The sequence below is a fragment of the Hemicordylus capensis genome, chromosome 6, assembly GCF_027244095.1.
Source record: "Hemicordylus capensis ecotype Gifberg chromosome 6, rHemCap1.1.pri, whole genome shotgun sequence".
In the NCBI taxonomy this organism is placed as follows: Eukaryota; Metazoa; Chordata; class Lepidosauria; order Squamata; family Cordylidae; genus Hemicordylus; species Hemicordylus capensis.
In genome coordinates this window covers 147,427,284-147,451,625 of record NC_069662.1, presented here as the reverse complement: position 1 = coordinate 147,451,625, position 24,342 = coordinate 147,427,284, and the positions used below count along the sequence as shown (strand labels likewise).

The 24,342-nt window shown below is 45.6% G+C and overlaps 1 long non-coding RNA gene across 8 annotated transcripts in view; it reads right to left on the bottom strand.

The window, feature by feature from the left end:
- LOC128329647 (uncharacterized) overlaps window positions 1–24,342 on the bottom strand; it is a 224,983-nt gene that overhangs the window by 56,778 nt on the left and 143,863 nt on the right. For 6 of the 8 annotated variants that reach the window (XR_008309735.1, XR_008309732.1, XR_008309736.1 and 3 more), the window contains 2 exons: window positions 22,722–22,798; window positions 713–823 (listed from right to left, as the gene is read on the bottom strand). This is a non-coding gene — a long non-coding RNA (uncharacterized LOC128329647). The remainder of the gene's footprint in view (window positions 1–712; window positions 824–22,721; window positions 22,799–24,342) is intronic. The other 2 variants (XR_008309739.1, XR_008309738.1) reach the window with 1 other exon arrangement.

Below are 24,342 nucleotides of genomic sequence, written 5' to 3'. Positions count from 1 at the left end.
AGAAGAATAAATTAAATTAAATTAAATAATAATAATAATAATGACTGATGTGCAGAGCAAGAATGCACCAGTCCAGTGAGAGAGCACCCTAACAGAACTGCACCAGTGCAGTGGGAAAGTAGCAAATTTTGATGGCCTCCTTTTCCCCAGGATGGCCTCTATGTCACTAAAAAATATGTGCCCAAGAGCTGCACAACCCTCAGGGACATATTTCTGAATGGCACAGAGGGGTTACTTGGGAAGGGAAGGGTGTCAAAAATTGCACTGGTGCAGTTAGTTGGGAAGCTCTGTTAGGCTTCCTCTTTGCTGCACTGGTGCATCCTTGCTTTGTATATCAGCCAGTATATTAATTATACCTGATATGCTTATGTGCTCATTCACACAGGCAAGTTCCACTTAGTTTTGCTATGTAATTATCTGTGCAGGTACATGATCACCATTATTGAAAACCAAGTTCTCATTGTACATGAGAACCATTATTGAAAACCAAGGTCATCCATGCCTGCATTTTTTCCAGCTGCAGTGTCTTCTTGGGCATTGCTGCTGTTATTTCCATAAATTACCTGGTTCACATTAACCTTTCTTCACAGGGTTGCACACCCATGTACACAATGGCATGAGAATGAAAATAAGCAGGCTTACATAAGTGAGCCAGTCATATAAGTACATGAGGGGAGTAACTGAACCACCATTGTCTCCCATATGTACTTACCCTTTTAAGATCTTCTTTGGAGACCCTTCTTCAGGTGCCTTTGTCACCAGATGTTGGATGGCTGGAGCCTTTCCATCTATGGAAATATTTTTCCATCTATGGGTTAGAGACCTGTAAGTGACCAACACTGATGTAATCCATGATCTTATTAACCTTATTGCAAGTTGAATTGCATGTGTTAAACAGCGTAGAAGCACATTAGCCAAACAAACAAATAAATAAAAAGCGTCCAAACATCAGATTAAGACCTTTTTATTTCCCAACTCTTATAACTTAGTGCTTTGTGACCCAACTGCTTTTATCTTCTTTTACTTGCTGCTTCTGTGTGATTTTATTAGTTCAAATGTTTTTATTGCTTTTTAAAAATATTGTTGTAATTGAAATGTTTGCTGAAAGCTGCTTTGGGTTTTTCTCTCTCTCTCTCAGTAGAAAAATAGGATCTAGACATTATAAATAAAACAAAATAAAAATGGTCCTAATATTTGTCCTTTCTTTGCATAGGGAAGATATTTCTGTATCTCATATGTGGATTGAGCCTTCATTTTATGGTAAAAAGGTAAAATTTGCCGTCGAGTCAGTGTTGACTCCTGGCGACCACAGAGCCTTGTGGTTGTCCTTGGTAGGATACAGGAGGGGTTTACCATTGCCTCCTCCCGCGTAGTATGAGACGATGCCTTTCAGCATCTTCCTATATCACGGCTGCCCCTTGCAGTAGCTTGCTGCACTGCAGCTGGTTTTGAAGGCTTTTAGCACTGGCAGGCCCTGCCGTGTGGCGTCGCTCACTGGCTTCCCCTGCAGTGGAAAGATATGAGGCTTCTTGTCCAATGGCAGGGACAGGGGGCTGGAAAACAATTCTCAGGTGTGGGTCATATTAGTGGCCTTTGAGAGAGCCCTTAGACCTTATTTTTTTGATCTGGCCTTCCAGGGTTATTAGATTTTTCTGTTTCAAACTGTGTTTGAATTGTTTAGATTTTACGTTTTAAATTTGATTTTCAAATGACTGTATTTTGTTTTTGGTTTGTCAACTGGTATAGAAATGTATCATAGGTAGATAGATTGATAGATAGCTAGATAATAAATATCCATTCTACTACAAATATTTATATCCATTCTCCCTCTGCCCACTCCAGGTGCCTTGTTCTCCATCACCTCCCCTGCCATAACATTAACACCAGCCATGCGAGCTGGTCATTTGCCCGATTTGGGAACCAGGAGAATGACCAGCCTTCATGGCTGGGGTTAACATTGTGGCAGGGGAAGTGAGGGAGATTGAGGCACTCAGGGTGGGCCAAGGGAGAGTGGATATGAACTGAACATGAGGCTCATTTTCCTGCTCCCTTGCCCCACCCGTATGGGCCACTACTGTTCCTGTCTGAGGCAGGCCTTGAATCTCCTTGTTCTGGTATGTGTGTGTCTTTCCTTGAACTATCTGCACAACTTGACCTCTGGTGTGTTCCTGCCTACTGGCTTGTCCCTTGATTCCTGACTGCCTGTTTGGCTTGACCTCTGGCTACCAGTTTGGTCCCTGACTGGTTGCCTGGCTCTCCCAGTCCTGACCTCTCGCCTTATGTCAGCAGCAATTGCTGCTTCCAGCTCAGCGCTTACATGCTAGGAGTGGTTTCAAAGTTCATGGCAACATGCCGAAAAGGGGAGCACGGCTTTATTACATCCTGATTCTATATTTGGTTGGGATCCAATCCAATAGTTAAACTTCAGATTAATTTGATCAGCTTACCATTGTTGACCCCCTAAGTATGAGCTGTGTGTCCCTAATTGGAGAGCAGTCTGATTGCTTTTCATTTCCTGTTAAAATGTCTTAACCTGTTCAAAACTTGGCATTTGGTTCCAGCTGTGTGGTTGTCTCCTAAGCAGACCATTATTATAGATTATATTTATATTTTATGAACTTCTGCCTGTGTACTCATGAATAAGGAGCTACATAATCCAACAAGTTCACCTTTCATAATGGCTTTTCATTGAGCCTGGTGCCAAAACCCCTTTCAGGTTCAGAAAGGCAAATTTAGTGCTTCTGTGACTTCCTTAAAGATTGCCTGGAATTCTGATTCAGATCTGAAACCAGGGTCTGAAATCCTCACTAACCAAGCACTGGTGTAACGAGCAAAGTTGCAAAAGTTGTGCTAAAAATGGGAATTTTTTTTTTTAAAAACTATTTTACTATTTTTAGCCTACTTTCCTAGTAGGCAGATTAGTTCTTACCATAACTTCTTATTACTATACTAGTTTGTTCACTGTTTTAACTGAGCTCACAGTCCTTTCACACAAAAATCTGCTTCTGGTTCCTGTTGCAGAGAAATTACTTATTCTCTATAAGTAATTGAACAGGAAGCGAACTGAGAAACAAGAATCTGATATTTATTACTAACTAAAACATTCGAGGGGGGACACAATAAACTGACTAACAGTCTCTTATGCAGAGAGAGGGAGAACCTCTCAGTTTGAATTAAAGCCAACAAGTAAGGAACAGACAAACAAACTGTGACTCCATCCTCAAACCATTACATAGATACATTCAAATAAAGAAGAATTCCCTGTATAAAGAACTGGGACAATGTCTGTAGCAAATCCCAACAACACCCCCGTCCCCACTGCTGCCAAAACCGTCTTCAGTTCATCAGCCAAATTAAGGGCAAGGAGGCATTTTATTGTTAAACAACTGAGGCTGAATTCAACAGTCGCAGTGATTCTGGTCAAAGAGTTAATAAGTATAGTTGTGCTGACTGTGACAGAATTTCCAGGCAATCCTGGTCAAATTGCTGTGGTTATAATGGTTAAATATGGGTTCAGAACAATCAGCTCTGAAGGACTCCACTATACTGGTTAATTCTTTAACTGGCATCACTGTGATTGTGTGAACACAGCCAGTGAGTCAAAAACCTTTGCCAATCTACTGCAAATTACCCAAAATTCTACTAATAGATTCCGATCTACCTTCTCTCTGCTCCTGTTCTAGAGTCGTGGTATGACTGCCATAGAGGGGTACTAACTGCAGCGTGTGTCATAGATATTGGTATAGGCAGGCTCCTAATAGACTTCTAAGTGGCCACTTTAGGTAATAAATGTCATCCAATTGTGTGAAAAACATCATTGCTAATAAATGTCACCTAATGGCGAGAACAGATGCTGAATGGCTGCATAGCTGGCGATGTATTTAAATGCTATTAATATTTATAACGCAGTCATTTAGAAATGATCAACACAGCTCCAGAATGCACTTTGCCCAAGGCATTCAATCTCTCCACAACAGCTTTCTGCCCCAGAGAATCTGTCCCTTTTCTCTGCACCCTATATAAGCTCCATTGCTAAGCTCACACTGCCCATTACCCGTCACCTTGGTTCAGACTACCATATTCGACAACAAGGTAATGCATACTTTGCTATCATCATCAGTTTTATGCTTTGATTTGCATTGTATATTCTGGCCAGGGATTGACTTTTCTTCTTTATGGAACTGGTAATTCTGCAAAACCCTAAATATCAGAAGCAGAATTAATTATGCAAATTTCACACATCTATGCAAATTAAATGTGTAACATAATGAATTTTAAGGTGAAGTTTTCATTTCCCTGTGGCAAGGATTTTGGGTGGGGTGTAGTCTCTCTGTGTGCGGAATACACTTAGCCCTCTCCCACAACACTCTGCGGTGCCCAGACTTTTCAGAGCCGAGTTTTATAATCTCAGACTAAACAAGATGAGTTATGGCTCAAGGGATCATCAACACAATATTTGAAGATTTAGCCACTCAACTCTCCTGGCAAATGGTGCTTAATATTTACACACAAATTTCCCTCCTTCGGTGGGTATTAGTCATATGTTTAATGCCATTTTGATAAATTGTGAAGTGGTTTGCCCTAGTTTGCAAGATCCTTGGGGTTTCTGTTGTGTTTTGTATTTTTACAGCCATCTTACAGGAAGCTTCTGAGTTATAATTAGCTTCCAGGTAGGATCTTGACACCCAGGCAGCTTTTCAAGGAAGCTATAAAGACATCCCAAAGTCACCGGCTAGAGACAGAGAACAGTTTTATGGTGTTGAAGGTGCAGTGATAGAGGCATTGTTTGCCATGAAATTAATACACACTCACTTCTTTTGTTCTGCTGCCATGTCTGTGCCAAGCAAGTTCTGCGTGTTTTTGAAATGCTCCTAAAATTGGCAAAATGTATTTACCAGAGTTGACAGTGAGATGAACAATAATACGACGGGAAATAATGTCTCTATCATATCACCTTCAACTCTGAAACAAAACCCATTGTCCACAGACGGTATTATATTTGGCCATTATGGGGTAGAAAAAATCCCCAAGTTGGCTTATATAAAATAATACAATGCAATAACATTGCTGTTGTTTCCATGCCCATGAGAATGTTTGGGGGTGGCATATCTTCCCTTCCACCAAGGTCTTTTTTCCTTTCCTTTTTTTGTTCCAAGGACAGAGAAGGAAGAGCCAGGCAGGGGTGGTCCAAGGTACAGCAGTTCCTGAGGCAAGGAACCAAATGTTACCTTGCCCCATGCCTTTGGTGGGGGCAGCTCACTTTCAAAACTGACCTTTCATGCTTTGAAAGTAGCACAGGGGCTGGGGAGGGTGGAAGGTTGCCATTAGCCTCTTTGTCTTTTCTTATGCTCCTTTCAACCTTTACATGAGGAGAGGCACTCCATGCATCCTGCTGATGCCCCAATAGTCTGCCACCTGAGGTAACTACCTTACCTTGCCTCATGAAAGGGCCACCCCTTGGAGCCAGACACAGCAACTGGGCATCAATACTGCTGAGTATTGACAGGTTGTTTTTTTCCTGCCTTGATGCTCTGTTGCCTGTATACTTTTCATACAAGGGCTGCACAACTTTGGCCCTCCTGCTGATGTTGGCCTACAACTTCCATAATCTCTGACTATTGACCACTGTGGCTGGCGATGGTGGGAGTTGTAGTCCAAAATATCTGGAAGGCTGAAATTGTGCAAAATAGTATTATACATTTACAGCCAGGGCTTTTTTCAATATACAAGGGCCAAGAGGGAAGAGTTGTCCTGTACAAGCAAATGAAATAAACTCCACATCATGCTCCTGCACAGTTACCATCATTTCAGTACAATTTAAACCAGGTAATTGATTTTGTTGGGGAAGTATACACAGTAATCTTGAATGGAAATGCTTAATACAGAGATTTGAAGGAAATCCTGGATATTCTTTCCAGTAGCTATTTAAAACAGAATATTCATAATGTCTGCAAGCCACTGCGGTTTGCAAAGCATAAAGAGCTCACATGTTATCTCCCTAAGGAAAACTAAGTCAGTTTTTTCTGCCCTCTGATTTGCTGCTTGTGTGGCTGAACCATTTACTACTCAGGAAATTCTGAACAGCCAAAATGCTGAACATTGAATAAAACTTGTAACTATTTCCCTTTTCTTTTTCTTTTCTTTTTTTAATGTTGAGAGGGTTTGTTTGTTTGTTTTTAAAAAAAAACAGTTTTAAATTTATGTAGTGACTTGACAGATTATTTTCACAGGTTATGTAAAGGACAGATTCTTCCATGCTTACTACTTCTTTGTGAAACCCTATACAGAAAAATTCCTTCCTTCCTTCCTTCTTTCCTTCCTTCCTTCCGTTCTAAACACTAGTCTATCTTTAAACACTAGTCTATCTTTAGAATGCAGATAAAAGCTGGAAATATGTATAGTCATATGATTTCACTATCAATTATTAAGAGCCTGAATTTACAATAAGAGTATACATCTCCCAACACATACATCTGGAAATACATAGGCTTTGGGGCTCCTAGTTATTGGATACACTTGGGATTACATGGAGTTCCTTGATCATATGACCTGATGCTTCCATATAGAGGGTGGACATATGGCTGCTGTAGCTAACATTATCATGGCAGCTCCAAAAATTACCATGGTAGTACAAATTGTCATGGTCAGTTTGTTCACCTCTCATATAAGCCTGACGCAGACATGCTGTATCGTACATGTGTTTGTGTAAATGACTATATCTGTGTTCTTTTTTAAAAAGTGAACCTGGATACAGGCCCTTCAAATGCATGGTACAGATAAGAGTATTCTTCTGTACCTATGTTGAACATAACATGTGAATGACTGTACAGATCTGTACCTATGTACACTGTACACTCATTGAACATAAAGTGTGAATGGACCTATAGCGATATTGGTTCACACTCTGCACAGTGTAATTACCTGCAGGTAGTTCAGCACTGTTCATGCCACTGTGGACGTGGTGATGCTCTTTTATTTAGCAGGGGGAAAGTAACTGACCCTATCCACCCCCAGCACAGTACCTCCAGTGACTGTTGCTGGTGTCTGTATTATGCTTCTTTTAGATTGTGAGCCCTTTGGGGACAGGGATCCATCTTTATTTATTTATTATTTCTCTGTGTAAACCGCCCTGAGCCATTTTTGGAAGGGTGGTATAGAAATCGAATAAATGAATAAATAAAGTCTAAAACACCCCCTGTGGTGTTGCAGAAGAGCCCAATTTCACTGTGACTTAAAACTATGCAATTGCAATTGTGTGAGACAACACCCATTATTTCCAATTGATGTTGCATCACACAACTGCAATTGCACAGTTGTGTGATGCAGAATAAGCATCACAGAAGTCACAGCCAAACAAGGCTGCTATCCAACAATGCTCTCAGTGGCACAGGCAGTTCTTCAATGCCCATGTTATGCTGTGCAGAATGTGAACCACTAATTCGTAGAATAAGTATTGCCACACAATCTGGGCAGGATTGTGAGCCTTCCAACAGCCTCACATGCTCTTGCGAGCAATTACAATCTTAAATAACTTTGTGATTATTTTATGTACATTGTCAGATGCCAAGAAACATCTGAATTGGGCTCTAAGTTTGCATATCGTTATGAGCTGCATATGGCAACTCGTAAGTGTTTATCTATGTAACACCTTGCAACCTGAAAGCCACTTTACTCCAGAGTAACTTATTAAATGTAGAGACTATTCTGCATTAAGTAGATTGTGCACTGCAGCTGGCATTTCTGGGAATAATGCTACAAAAACAGAATTGCTGAGTGATTTGACCTGATGTTTTACCGTCATTCCAGGAAGTTGTAAGAGCAATTTACAGTCACACAGTGGTTTTTCTTCTGAGGGAGTCCAAAAACTGCTCTATAAATATGTACATATTATGTTCTTAAAGAATGTATTTAGAATCATTACTTAAATAAATAATCAGCCCCAAACTCTAGTGTCTGCATTCTTTTATTCCTGGGTAAATACACTGTGGAGCTATTCACATGACCATATGGGCAGATGGCTGGGCGGACAGGAGAGTGGTAAGGTTGGGCCAACTCACCTTCCCCCCGGATGAGTGAACAAATGTTGCTGGGAGCACAGACCATCCTCCCAGACAATCTGCACTGCACCACAGAGCATGGAGCTCCAGAAGCCAGGACCACATGGCCCAGCCTCCAGATATCCCACAATGCACCACGTGACATGCACAGTACATTGGGGGATTCCCCAAGGAGACGGGTGCTCTAGGCACCCATCTCTGTGTCCGCTCGGACTGAATGCAGTCCAAGTGAACACACAATCCCAGAGCCAGGGTTAAGGGAGTGTTTGCGCCTTTTAACCCAGCTAAAAGTTGTGTTAAAACACTAGGCGAAAAACTCAGCGCTGCCCTGCTGGGATTGGGCCCAGTCCCGGCAGTTTTCACATGCCGCCTAAGCCAGGATGGGCTTCCCTAGCTTGGGTTAGGCTGCATGTGAGAACAGCCTCTGTATGTACCTTAAGCTATGTGAATATGTGTTTCCATCATGGCTATACAGGACCCCCGGTATAATTTAGTAATATAGTCAAGGCTTTTTATAACCACTCCAAAAAACAAAAGTTATCCAAATTCTATATCAAAATGTTATTTTAAAAAATTACAGAGATAGTTGAACTAGTTTGCACGCTGATTAAGTGTGCAGGAAATCTGGTTCCATTCTCAATAGACGTTGTTTGTCTGTGTGGGGGGAATGCTCTAGCTAAAATTATCTTCCTTGGAGGCCTTCAGGAGAGCCTTAAATACCCTATATTTTTAGCCATTTTAATGATAAGTTTGAATTTTAATCAGTTTTAATCTGGTTTAACTGTTTTCTGATTTTAATTGTTTTGTTATATGTTTTTGATTTTAATTTAAGTGCCCTGAGCTACTTTAGGAAGGGCAGTTTATAAATTGAATGGATGGATGGATGAAATGTCCTCTCCCCACTAATTTTGCTGCTTCAGTCACAGGCTGTGCCATTTTGGCAATCTGGAGGGAGGGAACACAAATGGGGTGAAGTGTTCAGCTCCCTTATTGGAAACAGCATTCACACTTCGTGGTGGTGCTGATGCTGAGTGCTATTTTCCTTGAAAATTCCTTCTTACTTAGAAGATGCCAGAGTAAGGGAAGGATGCATTGCTTTCTATTTCTGCCCTTACTCTGAATGGGCTTCAGGCTGATGTTATCAAAGAGCAGGAACAGGAAGCTAGGCTTCCTGCTGCCTTCACTCTGGTGTCTTCCAGGTGGGAGGGAACTTTGAAGTAAATTCATGCCCAGCAGCAGTAGGGAATGTGTTTGCTGCTGCCACAACCACACAAGTGGCACTAAATAGGTGAGGGGTGGAGCATCCCAGGTCTGTAAACCGTAATCAAATAAATGTTAGTCACTGACATGATGTGCAGCAATATGGAGCCCCTATGCATCACAGCAGGGCTGCTGCAAACTCTGAAGGTAACCCCAACGCTGCTCTGAATGGGAAGCAGCACTGTTGCAGTTCCTCCCATTGATGACAATGGAAGAAATCATGGCAGCACAGCATGCACAACCATCTGTTCAGAGCAGCACTGGGGGTGCCTTCAGGGCCCACAGCAGCACTGGATGGAATGTTATGGAAATGTAACACTGAACAACCTGTGGGCCATTAAGCAGTGGGGTGGGAGGACTTTTTGGGAACATATGTTTTCTCCACAGCTCTCACATTGGAGTCATAAAAAATATTTTAAGAACTTCTGGCTCAGCTGTAACTATAGCCTGGCTCATTTCAGATTAAAACTAATTCGGCCAGATCCGAAGCATCTTTACTCAGAAGGAAGTTTTGATGAATTCAGCAGGACTTATTTCCAGATAACTGCTTAGGGCTGCAACATTGTTCTCTCTGTAAATGCTGGATTTGAATGTAGATTCTAAACTACATCGATTGCCTGTTCTTTCCCTTGATAGAGGGTATGCATGTGTGCTTTATTTTCCAAGGTAGGATATATAGGGCACCATGGCATCATCTCTAAAAATGTTGACTGGGGTATAAAGAATATTGGACAGGCCTAAAAAAAAAAGGTGGAGGACATCTGGCAATCCTGACTGAGGTAGTACACAGCAGCTGTTTGAATGTCATAGTCACGCTACAGAAGAAGATAAGATTTGTCACATTGGATCAGATTAATAGTACCAGTCCCAGATGCTTCAGAGGGTGCTGGGAAACTCTTATACTGTGCACTTATGCAAAAATGGACCAACAGGGAATGGTCTTTTTCATATACAATGTACCTATTATCTGTTTGCCAGTTAACTGAAGCCTTTGGCAACTTATTACATGCTACATAACCACCCTAAATGCCTGCCTGGAGATAGTAATGGGCTGGATGAGGGATAACAAACTGAGGCTTAATGCAGAAGATGGAGGTACTTATTGTGCAGTGTCAGAACTTGGGAGATGATTTTGATCTGCCTGTTGTGGATGAGGTCACACTTCCCCAGAAGGAAAGCAGTCTGGGGGCATTTCTGGATCCAAACATCTCTCTGGTTCCTCAGAACGAGGCAGCAGTCAGAGGTGCCATCTATCAGCTTTGGCTGATATGCCAGCTGTATCCATCTCTTGAGATAAATTACTGCAAAACAGTGGTACATATGCTGGTAACCTCCATGCTTGACTACTGCAATGCACTCTATAGGGGGCTGCCTTTGTACATAGTCCAGAAACTGCAGTTGGTACAGAATGCGGCAGCCAGGTTGGTCTCTGAGTAATCTCGGAGAGACCATATTACCTCTGTATTGAAAAAGTGACACTGGCTGATGATAAGTTTCTGGGCAAAATACAAGGTGCTGCTTATAACCTATAAAACCCTGAACAGCTTAGGTCATGGGTATTTAAGAGAATGTCTGCTTTGCCATGATTCCCACTACCCATTAAGATCATCTGGAGAGGTTCGTCTACATTGTCACTGGCTCATCTGGTGGTTACTCAGGGACAGGCCTTCTCCATTGCTGCCCTGAGGCTTTGCAATGTGCTTCCTGTTGAAATAAGAACTTCCCTATCTTTGACAACTTTTAAAAAGTCTATCAAGACACATCTGTTCACCCAGGCTTTTAATTAGGTTTCCAGTTTTAATACTTTTAGCTTGTTTTAAGTTTGAAATTGTTTTAATGTTTAAATTTTGTATTAATTGTGTTTTTATTGTAAACCACCCAGATACCTAAGTTTTGGGTGGTATAGAAATTTATTACATAAAACAAACAAATAAATACATGCCTATGCAGCTGTATGTCACAATAATATTTTGAATGTTTGTTTATAAGGTTTGTATCCGCCATCTTCACAAAAATCGGGTGCCTCAACAGGAGGAGCAACTGTTAGTATCCAATGGCGGCTGGGGGAGGCTGGGGTAGGAGTGGGGTCAGAGCAGAAGGTGGAGTAAAGCTTCTGTCTAGCAGGGAGATTGTTGGAGCTGGTCAGCCACCACTCTCCCAATCACCTTGCCCAACCATGGGAGATTGGAGACTGGTCTATAACTATCCATCACTGAGGGATCTAGGGAAGGCTTCTTAAGAAGTGGTCTAATCATTGCCTCCTTCAAACAAGGAGGCATCCTATCCTCCCTCAGCAATGAGTTAATGATATTAACAAGGCCATCTCCAACAATCTCCCTGCTAGACAGAAGCAGCCAAGTTGGGCAAGGATCCAGAGAACAAGTGGTAGGCCGCACCGCCACAAGCAACTTCTCCACGTCCTCAGACATCACAGATTGAAACTGATCCAATCTAATACTGCAAGAGAAATTGCTGGACACCACCTTAGTAGACTCTGCAAAAAGAGTGGCGTCAAAGTCGACCCGAATACAGGAGATTTTGTCCGCAAATAACCCATTAAAAGCACTGCAGTAGAACATAGTCTCTGGGGACTGGTTCAAAATGGAAGGAGCCTGAATCAAATGCCTCACCACCCAGGACGGCTTTAATGGCACATAAATGTACCTCCTGATGCCTGGCATCCCATGTGGACAACAAACTGTCCACCATGCCTCTCCTCTCTGCTGGCTGGTGTGCTTGCACAGTGTCCATTTGAGAGGGCAACAAGGCAAAAGGGGGGGGGATGCTATGACAGTATTGTCTGGCACTTCGCCAAAAGGTTCCAGTCTGGTTCATAGGGGGAGTGAAAGGGAGAGCAGAAAATCTTGGAGTCATCTCTGCCAACTTAGTCCAGGTGCAAAAAACTCTGCCGTCCCTCTCTGACTCTTAATATTAGTTAAGAGATCCATTCTTGTTGGTCTCCCCACATTTGCAGCTCCCTTAACTTCAGAAATCCTTAAAAGCAAGGTTAGTGACAGTGACCAGCCACCAGCATGTGTGGATGCAGCGGTGCAGAGTCCCAGAGTACTGCTGCATTGTCGGGTGGGTGGGTGGGGGAAGAGGCAATTTTTTTACTGATCTCCCCTTCCTTCTGAAGCCCACTGTGCATCACAAAAATATGTCCCTGAGGGTCAAGCAGTCCTCAGGGATATATTTTCAGGTGACCCAGGGCACTACTGGGGGAAGAAGAGATGGAGGGGGGGGGACCCTTTTTGGTTTTCCTTACTAAATAACAGTTTTAAGGGTCTCAATCTGAATTGGAACCATGGCATGGGGGTGGGGTAGGTGGGGGGTGGGGGCTTTGATCCTGACATTGTCCCAGTTAGATCCCACCACACCACTGCTATTTGCCCTGCAGGGGCATAACCATAATAGGGCAAGGGGAGACAGTTGTCTGGGGGCCCACTGACAAGTCACATGACTGACTCCCCTAGCCGCGCACCTGCCCAGGCTTCCTTCAGTTGTATTCATCCTCCAAAACTGATGTGAATGTTAAGACCCGGAGCTACCACAATAGCATGTCTTTCTCTAGTACCATTAAATGACTTACATCGTCCACAATTTACAAAACCTTTTAAAAATAATTTAGGATGATGTTCTATTGTGGCACATAGGTAGGGAGGGGTGTGTGTGTGTGTGTGTGTGTGTGTATCTTTTTGTTACCACTATTCAGCCTTATTTAAGATTTCTTTACTTCATTAGCTGAGCTTCAGTGACACGGGGGGGGGGATTTTAAAAGCTTGTCTCTGGGCCCACTGCAATCTCGCTACACCTCTGTTGCCCTGGGAGGAAAGTTCCTATTGGAGCCAATGGGAGCTTTTTCCCCAAGGCAAATGGCAGCTGCGGGCAGGACATCTGAATTGGAAACATGGTCGGGACAAAGATTTAAAGCCCTCTTCTCCCTATGCCATCCTTCTGATCTGGACCAGGGTGCCGCAACTGCTATTTAGAAAGGAAAATCTAAGCACATTTTAAAATATAATGTCAAGCTTGGTCCTTAATCATTACAACTGGACAGCCCTGTGATGCAAAGATAGAATGGGTTTCTTGAGGCTGGGGGAGGAGTGATTATGACTTCCCGAATAATGAAATAAAAAAGATATAAAGCACACAGCTACCCAAACTGCAATGCCCAGAGTACATTTTGAAATACAAGCTCAGTTCCCACAAATGACTTTACATGTACTCTCCAAACAGTGTCCTAGGTCACTGGGTCGACACTCATTCGCAAGGAAAAATATCAGTTTATCCATCCGTCTCTCGTACTATCCTTTGACATCTTGCCATCTGTGCTTCCAAGACCTGTATTCCTTGTGGAGGCTGCTAAGACGATTACAGTGACAATATACAATGACACTTTCATTGTGTGGTAGCTTCTCTGAAAAGAGGACTTCACTCCCTCTTGTCAAAGAGCTATATTTAACTGACTCCCCACCCCCATTCCTCACTTTCTCTGGCATTACAAACTTGCATTATAAACTCTTTATGTTGAAATGGCATGTGCCAGGAATTTGGCATGCACAGGAGATGCATCACAGACACATCTGCCTCAGCCAGGTACGCTCTGCTGTCGCTACATTCCTGCCACTGATACTGGAAAAAACAGGGAAGACTGCTCACTGCTCTGTCATCCAGAAAACAGTGCAGCTCGAAAAGGTTGAACAGAACAGGCCATGGTGTAAGAAAGCCCATAAATAAATGGGGATGCGAGAGTGGGTTTCAAGGAAGTTCTCCTAATCTGAATGCGGGCTTAGCTTGCTCTCCCTGCAGATGAGCAGCCGCTCGTAGCTGGGCAGCCAGATCGACCGCCCACGCGACTGCCGGCTCCGTCACAGAGTCCCTTAAAACACGATGAGGCTATTCTCACAAACAGCCTAATCCAGGCTAGGGCAGATACAAGGAACATCTGGCAGACAAACAGCATAAAGACAGAACAAAACCATAGGCAAAGAATGTTAAAGAACATCAAGGGAGAGTAGTGGATACAGTAGGGCTGTTCTTATGTTCTTATACAAAGATATTCACTTTGGCAGTGGGGGCAGGTGTGAGGAATTGCGATGGAATTGACTATTGCATGAGGGTGGGAATTTTCACTCTCTTCCTCCTATTATGTGAAAGTGGGAATTTCTACCCTCTCCCTCCTTTTATGAGACATAGGGGGCGGTGGTTGTAGGAAGATCGGTTGACACTGGCACTGTAACAGGATTCGCTAATTGCTGACAGTTTTGCTGAGTCATGATGTTGAGTTATTGTATTTAAGAGCACATTTCAGCTACTTCTGTATAGCACTGAAGCTGATGTGTCACATTGAAACGTTTGCTATCGATGAACAGTTTTTAAGTTTTATTTATGCATTAAAGAGGTCTTTGGAAAAGAAGATTTTGTTACCTGCAACTAAAGCTAAGCTTTCTGTGCATTTACTTATAGAAGATAAGTAATAACTCTGCAACAAAAATCACCCTTTTATATGGCATGCCAGTATAAAGGGGAAATGGTTTTATTTGATTTTTCTTCATCTTTAAAGGGGTGTGTGTGACTGTGTGGAGGAGTGGTGAACAGTGCCTGTTTCCTGCTTCTTCTGTTTTTGTGTGTGTGTGTGTGAGTTTTTGCCATAGAAATATCATGCCTGGAGCTGTCTTTTTAGCAGCTGAATGATAGGAAGAAATTCATGAGGTGCAGCTTCCCTGAGCATTGAAGATGGGAACTTCACCAGCTGAATTTCTGGCTGCTGTGCAGATAAAGTACAAGCCAAATATCAACATGTTCTGTTTCCAAACTCAAATGGTAGGTAAAGTTCTACCTGTTGGATGTCTGCCTAGCATGCAACTGCTGAAAGTTCTGGGCACTCTGGCCCTTTCAAGGAAATCAGCAGCCCCTTCTGCTTATGAAGTACAAGGCTGGAGGGTTGTAAAAGCTAGATAGGATTCAGAGCTCCTATCGGTTCTGAGGTAAAATGAAAGAAGAGGCAACTGTCAGATAGAAGCAGCAGCACTATCTAGCAGCGTTAGCAACGGAGGCCTACATGATATAAAGGAACATGTCCAATCTACCTCAGAGACTTAAGTTAAATAATTCAAGTGTAATATTGGTTGGTCTTTATTTTCAAGAGATTCCTCCTTCTGTGGTGGGGAGAGGGGCAGATTTCACCAGCTCTGACCTAAATTCTTCTCAGCTGTTACTAGGGTGAAAGTCAAAAAGAGCAGGAAACAGGTACTGTTCACACACTTCTTTCTTTGCAAAGTCATTCCCTTTTTATTAAATGGTCTGTCTGTGTGGGGGGGGGTTTAAAAATATTTTTTCCCATACTGGCATACCATGTAAGAGGGCAATATTTTTGGGAGAGGAGTTTGGGTTTTTTTAGTAATCAAATCAGCTCCAATACAAACCCTGTGGTCTTCACTCCCTTCATCTCCACTCTAACGTTATCTTGATTGTCAGCAAAGAAACCTGCAATAATGCAGGAATCTTCAAATTACAGATTTCCTGCATTTCCTTTAACAAACCCTTTTCCAGTCATTTTTAGGCATCCACACAAAACAAATCCACACAGCTCAGCCTTTCCTCCCATAGATATCAGAAGGCTGCTGATATGAGGTTGAGCAGCATTGATGTCATAATCACCTGTTAATGGGAGAGTGTTTTTGCTCTGCCAGGGAAATGTGAATCAAACAGGGTTTTTAAATGAAATTTTTTTAAAAAAATGTATGAAAAATTTTGGATGAAAAAAAATTGCAACACTATCTAATGGTGAGCCGCTTAATGGAGTAATACTGCTAAAAATGTTATATGAGATTTAGGAGACATCCCCAATTGCTCCTCAAGCTATTTAAGGTGCCAAGTGCCACATTTTTAAGCAGTGGCCTCACGATTAAGTGCCCATCTGTTCTTCATCCCTTATCTACACCTAACAAATAAACTCCATTCCTTGCTGACAGAAGGAAATGATAGAAATTTAAATAGAAACTATGGAGTTTCTATAGAAACTTTTCTATAGCAGGCCACATGGCCACACATTATCCAACAGCAGCCCAGAGTTCACCAGGACAAGGACGGCCTAGTTTGGCCAATCAAAGGCCTCTTCTGAAGTGTTGGAAGTCCTTAAGCACAGCCCAAACTGGCACTTATACCATTTCTTGTAAATGGGGGCAATAGTCTGTAACATATAAAGGCTACGCAAAAGTTGGTGCCATATTATAGTAATGAGAAAGTAAGGGAGGGCCCACAGGCACAGAATATCTGTAGGATAATTTCACACACTTCAATGAGTTTCTTTCTAACTTCTGTGGCCTAGGTCTGTGATTACATCGATTGAAGAGATTCTTGCGTTTGGATTAGATTTAATGGAGTCTTCCTGAAGAGCCATGATCAAACATACAAGCACTGTGTCTGTACTAGGCTTCAGACAGCAAATTACACGTACTACAAACCAAATGGTCTCTAGAATTTTCTTTGCAAACTATCAGATGCTTTGGTGACCTCTATCAACCTTGATGGTTGTTATAGACAGAAAATAAGAGATACCATTTGGGTTTGAAATGAAAGGTAAAAGAAACTGGTCCAGCTGCTATTGCCTGATACATCTAAAATGATAAAGCAATTGGAAGAAGTTTCTTTTCTTTTTCTTTTTTTAGACTCGAAAGAGTGTGGTATGTTTTCTCATATATAGAAAAGGGCAATTTTTGAAACCAAAAAGTAAATATTTGTCTGAAAACCAACTTTATTTTCCTCCAAATATTTGACAAGAGCATGCTGCATACTTCTGAAAGCATTTAGTCATCTGTGCAGATTGACTTTTCAAGTGTAAAATAAACCTTTACTTAACAGACGTCAAAGGTGTACTTTTGTGATATAATGACAGTTTTTGTAATCGGTTGGTTGCAGTGGTTTCTTTGTGAAAAGAATAAAGTTTTGGTGCCAACTCTTCAGAAAATAGCAATGTGATTATTATCAATTGAATGAAGTCTGGAAAGTGGGGGTGGTGGTAAAAAGAAATGCTCAGCACTTTTGTATATTTAGGAGGCATAAACTGATTGATAAAAGCTTGCCGCTCGCCACCCTTCTAGGCGGCGCGGGTCGTTTGCCCCAGCCCCCACCTAGGAGGAGCATGTGACGCCGGGAGCCTGCTTCCATTGGCCCTGGCGTCCCTCCTGGGCAGGGCCTTGAGGAGCAAGCCCGTGGCGCACCTGCGCCAGCTCAGTCTGACTTTCACAAGCGCAGAGAGCGGATGTGTGCTGGCGAGCTCCCAGGCCAGTCTCGTCCACATGGCCGGGCCTGGTGGGAGTGGGCTGCGCCGGGGGCTGTAGCAGTGGCTGGGGTCTTTTAAGCCCCGCCACTGAGGGAAGCATTTGGGTGGTCGGCCGGCCCAGGGATGGGCTTCTAAGCCCTGCCCTCAGCAGCCTCCCTCTCTTTGTCGCGGCCTTATTGGCTGCTGGGCGGCGCAGGATGCGCCGGAGCCTTGTCGGCCTCCTGCCGCCGGCCGGGCTATCAGGCCCTGCTCTTGGCCGCTGCCCCCTCTTTCATTGGCTGCTGGGCGGAGCCAGCCACAAGGTGGGCTTTCAAGCCCAGCACCCGGCCGCCGCGCCCCCCTTTGCCGCGGCGCCATTTTGGACCACGGCTAGGCCCGAGTGGGCCTCGTGGGCCACCAGGCGAGGGCCGGATTGGCTGGCTGGCCCCTAGGCGGGCAGGCTTCTAAGCTCCGCCCGTGGCTGCCTCTTTCCTGCCACCGCGGACGCGGTCGGGCTGGGCGGGCCTTGGGGCTGGTACTGGCCTTCCTACTTGGCCGGGACTGAGCAGGCCTTGCGCCCTCAACCCCCCCCCCATTTGTTCTACATTTGAGGGTCAAGGTTGCAGCTTTGGCTGCTTTTGGCAACCCCCCCTCACTCAATTGTGTGTGCCCACATCTAGTCTCTGGGCCCCGTTGGCTTCAAGGGGGGCTCTAGGTTCCCTAGCCACACTTCGCGCTCTGCTGGATCAACTTCACACTCAGCTGGATCAACGCACCTCAAGGACGCAGCAGGCTGAGTGGCCCGGCCCAAGGTTTGGAGGACGGGCAACGGTTGGGGGGCAGAGCTAGCCGTGGGGGATTGATAGCGCTGAGTATTCCACACAAAGGGTGGAACAGGTGTTAGGAGGAAGCATAGGCATGGCCTTGAACCAAAGGGCTAGTGCAGTACCCCGGGAGCAGCAGGGGGACACCCCGACATCTGCTTCTGTACGCATGGCAGTTCTTTGCAGCATGGGCCCAAAGAAGGCCCCAGTTAAGAAGGGCGGTAGGCCTGTGAGGCCTATTAAGAGACTGCACATTTCATTAGATTCCTCATCTGTTGACGATGGGGACCTTGAACTGGGGGCTATCAGGGCACTTATTGCATGCCTCCAGGCCCTAGAGAAGCAAGGCGCAGCTCCCATGGGGGACGGGGCTGGCCCGTCTGGGGCTCCGACGCAGCACCACAGAACATCCAGGGCGGCCAAGAAAGCAAAACTAATGCAGGGTTTCACTGAACGTTTGGCAGCACTCGAAGCGGCCGGGCCACCTGCAACTGGCCCAGGAGGAACCGGGACCCCCCCCCCAACCTGAGCCTGCACCGGGCAGTTGCCCAGGAGGAACAGGGGCCCCCCAATCTGAGCCTGTGCTGGGCTGCAGTGGTGAGGACCTCAGCGGCGATGGATCTGGTGCAGGTGAGTCAGCGCAAGGGGTCTGGCCATGGGGTATGCCATACAACCCCTCCTGTGGGCCATATGGGTGGTATCCTGGCCCTATGAACTGGGCGTCACCACACACCACCTGCAATCAGGTCTGGCAAGGCGGGGCCAGTCGCGGGGCAGCCTTAGAGGGCGCCGCTGCTGCCCCCTGCGTGGTGGTTTCACAGGCGTGTCCCAGTAGTCACGCGGGCGATGCTCCAGTACCACTGGGCGATCACCTGCTGCCATTGGTCAAGGAACGCATTTGGAAAGGCGAATGCATGAATATATTTCAGCTGCTTTTCAAAGAGCCCGAGCCAGTAGACAAAGACGGGGCACAGGGGAAGGACAAGGAGAAGACTAAGAGGAAACCCATTGAGCATAACTGGGCCAATTGGGTGTCAGGGTTTACAGTATACATGGGAGTGGTCATGCAGAAGTACCCTGAGAAGGGCACTGCACTCATCAAGTACTTCGACATCATTCATAGAGCTTTCATGGATTTTGCGGGCAAAGCCTGGGAGCGCTATGACCAGGCTTTCAGAGAACGTGCCTCTAATGACACAGCTATATCTTGGGGAAAGCAGCATCCGGAGCTCTGGCTCCAGATCATGACACCTGCCTTTGGTTGAGGAATGCACAGGCAGCGGGCATTTGATTTCCAGGACTCCAGCAGCATCAGCGGCCTCTGCTGCAGGCGCCCAGGGGGTTCAAAGTCCCCTGGTCTACTGGGATTTCAATAGAAGTTGGAAGTGTGAGCGCTCCCCGTGCAAATACAGGCATGATTGCAGCTTCTGTGGAGGCCGACATGCAGGCCTCAACTGCCCGTGGACAAAAACTTTCAGGGCACGGGGGGCTACCATCAGCTGGCGGGGGAGAGGACCCGCGACCGCCCAAGGGGGCGGTGTGGGAAAAAGGCCTCAGCCCAATCAGGATTCCGGTACTCCGGCTCCTGTTGCACAACTACCCTGACAGGGAATGTGCACATTACATAGAGGCTGGTTTCACAAAGGGGTTTTGGATACCATGTCAATTCACGCGCACCCATAGTATCGCTCGCAATTTAAAATCAGTAGATGGTTTGGAACATATAGTGGCTAAAAAAATTGCTAAAGAGGTGGCGCTGGCCAGGGTATTAGGCCCATTTACACAGCTCCCGCTACCTAATCTGAGGGTATCCCCGTTGGCTGTGGTACCCAAGAAGGCTCCTGGTGAATTCAGGCTCATTCACCATCTGTCCTACCCCAAGGGCAGCTCGGTCAACAACAGCATACCAACCGAGCTTTGCTCGGTCCGGTATACCTCCTTTGACGAAGCAGTGGCAATGGTCTGGATGTGTGGACCAGGCGCTTTATTGGCAAAGTGTGACACTGAGTCAGCCTTTCGCCTGCTGCCTGTCCACCCTGATGACTTCAATCTTTCAGGCTTTGCGTTCAATGGGGGGGGGGTATTACATCGATAGGGCCTTACCCATGGGGTGCTCTATTTCGTGCGCAGCCTTCGAGGCTTTCAGCACGATGCTGGAATGGGCGCTTTGCCACAAGGCCCAGCTCAGCTCATCGGCTCATTATCTAGAAGATTTTCTTTTCAGAGGAAGGGCAGGATCTACCCAGTGCACTCACTTGCTGCACACTTTCATGGCCCTCTGTAACGATCTGGGGTGCCCCTGGCAAAAGACAAAACTGAGGGACCGGCCACCAGGTTAACCTTTTTGGGCATTGAACTAGACACCGTGGGCCAACTTTCATGCCTCCCTGACAGCAAACTCAATGCCCTGAGGGAGGTATTGTGGCTATGCCCTGGGACCAAGAAGGTCTCGCTATGCCAGCTGCAGTCGCTGATTGGCCACCTCAACTATGCCTGCTGTGCGGTGGCCCCTGGCCATCCCTTTCTGAGGCGTCTCTGCGATGCTGCTGTTGGGTGCAGGCAGCCTTATTTCTTAATCAGTGTAACCACCACCAGGAGGAAGGACATGAGGCCTTGGCAGACCTTTCTGGACTCATTTAATGGGGTATCATTCTGGCGTTTGAAGCAGCTCTTAGAGGCTGACTTCCAGGTACAGTCTGACGCGGCTGGTGGCTTAGGCTTCGGCCTGTACCTGAGGGGGCAATCATGTGCTGAGCGCTGGCCAGGCAGGTGGGCGGAGAAGGGAATCACGAGGGACCTCATGTTCCTTGAACTCTTCCCTATAGTTGTGGCATTTGGGTGGAGTTTTTCTGCAACTCAGTGGTACGCTTTTGGTGTGATAATCTGGCAGTTGTACAGATTGTCAACAGTCAGACCTCCAGGTCACAGTGAATCATGAGGCTTGTCTGGGCACTGGTATTGACCTGCTTACACCATGACATACTCTTTACTGCCCAGCACATGCTAAGGGTACAGAACGATGTGGCAGATGCTCTGTCTCGTTTTCAGATGCAGCGCTTCCGGCAACTGGCTTCCAGCAACTGGCTGAAGTTTTGTGGCAGAAGGGTAAACCTGTTCAAAATGTTTGGGAACCTAGGTGTATTGGCTAGTGGGGAGAGCAGTAAAATACACTCACATAGAAACTCCTACTTCTTTCACTCTCCCACGGGCCAATGGGCTTCCTCCCAAAAGCCTCTAGAATGTGTGGTTTCTGGGATTTAGGAAGAGATTCAGAGATAACTCACATACATTTCTTTTGGATGTACATTCAATCCAGTTTTGGACTCCATATTGAGGAGTATGGAACTATTATTTACATATAATGTTAATGTTAACATTAACTTAAATATAATGTTAATATATTGAAAAAGTCACCTTATATTGGAAGTCTATGCTGACCTTTCCCCTCAACATTGATTCCATGGGCATGTGGTAAAACTGACTCTAGTGTAATGTATCCAGCTTCCTATCAGAGGTTAATACACATTGGCTGCTTTCAGGCATTGTTAAGGCTACAGCTTCAGTGAACCTGCGATTCTCTTGCCTGCCCCCCACCCAGTGCACACCCAGATGAGCCAGAACTGTGATCTCAGAGCCTGCAGGGGGGAGAAACTGACAGCATGGGCTTCCTAGGACCTGGGAAGGAAAAGCGTGCCAGCCAATGGAATTTGAACAGTGGGAGGAGTTTCATCCCTTAACTCTGTTTTGGGTGAGTTTGGTAAGTGAATCTTACTGACAACCGAGGGTTCAATCAGAGGGTGTGGGGGGTGTGGGGAAACAGAGCTGTGTTTGGGTCCCTGAACCGTGTCTCCAACTATTTGGACATCACAGGGGGCCAACCTGAAGTGGGTTTGCCTCAGGTTTCCCATGGCATCCGAAGGCATCCATTGTGTCCACCTTGAAAATGTCTCATGAGCCCATGCTGGCCAATGAGTGGAAGGAGTATAGAACTATCATTCACATATGATTTCAATATATCGGCAAGGTCATCTTGTATTGGAAGTATCTGAGCCCACCTTTACATTACCCAACATGCAACTGACCTCAGAAAGTGCTTGGTTTTTCACCTATGCATAGGAAATCAGAATCTCATTCTAACAGAAAACTTCAGAAGTGGTAATGGCTGGAAAGAGGGAAATATGGCCCTTTCCACATGTAAATGCTATCTTTCCAAGCAGAAAGATACAATTGCATCTGAGGGCTGCTTCACATATTACATTATCCAACACGAAGGTAAATCTCCATATCAAAAACACATACGCCATAATGGATAAATACCAGAAATAGTCTCTTCTATCTTCTTGGATATACAAATGCAGATGTTGATGCATGCAGATGCTTCTCAGTATGTACACCTGAAGCAAAAAAAGAGATTTGCATTGGCAGCCATGCATATCAATTACACTCTTTCCCCTTATATTAAAGTAAGATGAAATGGAGCCCCAAGGGATTGCAGGGTTCCTATTTAAAATGTCTCTTTTTTTCCATAGCCAAGAAACCAATAGTAGCTGGTTACAGATCTCCAGCCAAACATAGGTCTGCCAGCTTCTACATAGCCAACTGGCATACCACTGTAGCTGTTAGCAGCCATCTGAGCATGTCAGTCCAGTTTGCATGGGTATCCAGCTGCTATTCAACTCCACAACCTGTGCAGAGTCAACAGTTTCCATCTGCCTCCACCTCTGCTCTGTATTTACTTTCCAGTTCCTTCCTTTGGTGGTAAGGTTGCCTCCTACAAGACTGGCTTTGTGTACCAATTTTTCCATCAATTGTTATAAGATTAATTTCCTCTTGACTTACACTACCTAATGTCATCTACTTTTGCTGCTACTGTCCTTTCAGGATTATTTAACACCGGAATTCATAATGGATTCAGAATCATTATTTTGCATGCATTTAGTGTTGGCTATGTGCAGGTTAATGTGCAGGCCATAAACATGGCATCATCCTTCCCCTTGAGACTACTAGACTAGATCTTTGTTGTCCAGTTGGCATTGCACTCATCCTCTCTAATAAAACGCTTGGTGTCCGTCCGTGGACGGACACCAAGCGTGTGTCCGTGCCTCCCTGCCCTGTTCTGCGCCTGCGCGAAGCGCAGGCCCAGAACAGGGCAAGAGAGACACGCTCGCCGGTACCCGGCAGCCATCTTGGGCGGCCAGAAGCAGCCGCCCCGAAGAAGCCGGAAAACCGGCGCCGGGGTAAACTGAGCGAGGCAGCGGCAGAGCCGCTGCCTCGGCCAAAAGAAACGGAGGCCGGGGGCGGAGCGGAGGCCACTTAAATATCAAAAAAAGCACCCGCAGCCAACGGCGCCGACCCTCCCTCCCAGCTGACCCCCCCATTAAGGGCCAAATCGGCCCAGCCACTTGCCCCCGCAGCTTCCGCCGCCGACCAACCGCCCGCCCACCCAGCTGCCGATACCTCCTTGCCCCCGGAACACGTCCTCCGCTTGATCCGCTGCTCAATTAACAGAAGGAGAGAGGTGCTCGCATGCAGAGCTCCACTCTCTTTAAAGTCTCTTCCCGAACTGGCGCTTTGCGTCCTTGCCGCCCAAACCGCCAGTTCGGAAAGAGACTTTAAAGAGAGTGGAGCTCTGCATGTGAGCACCTCTCTCCTTCTGTTAATTGAGCAGCGGATCAAGCGGAGGACGTGTTCCGGGGGCAAGGAGGTATCGGCAGCTGGGTGGGTGGGCGGTTGGTCGGCGGCGGAAGCTGCGGGGGCAAGTGGCTGGGCCGATTTGGCCCTTAATGGGGGGGTCAGCTGGAAGGGAGGGAGGGAGGGGGAATGGCAGCGGGGGGACAGGAGAGCCGTTACTAGGGCCCATTGTTCAACGGGCCAAAATTAACTAGTGTGTCAATAAAATGATTATTTGTGGGTTTCAGACTTATACCCTTACATGGGA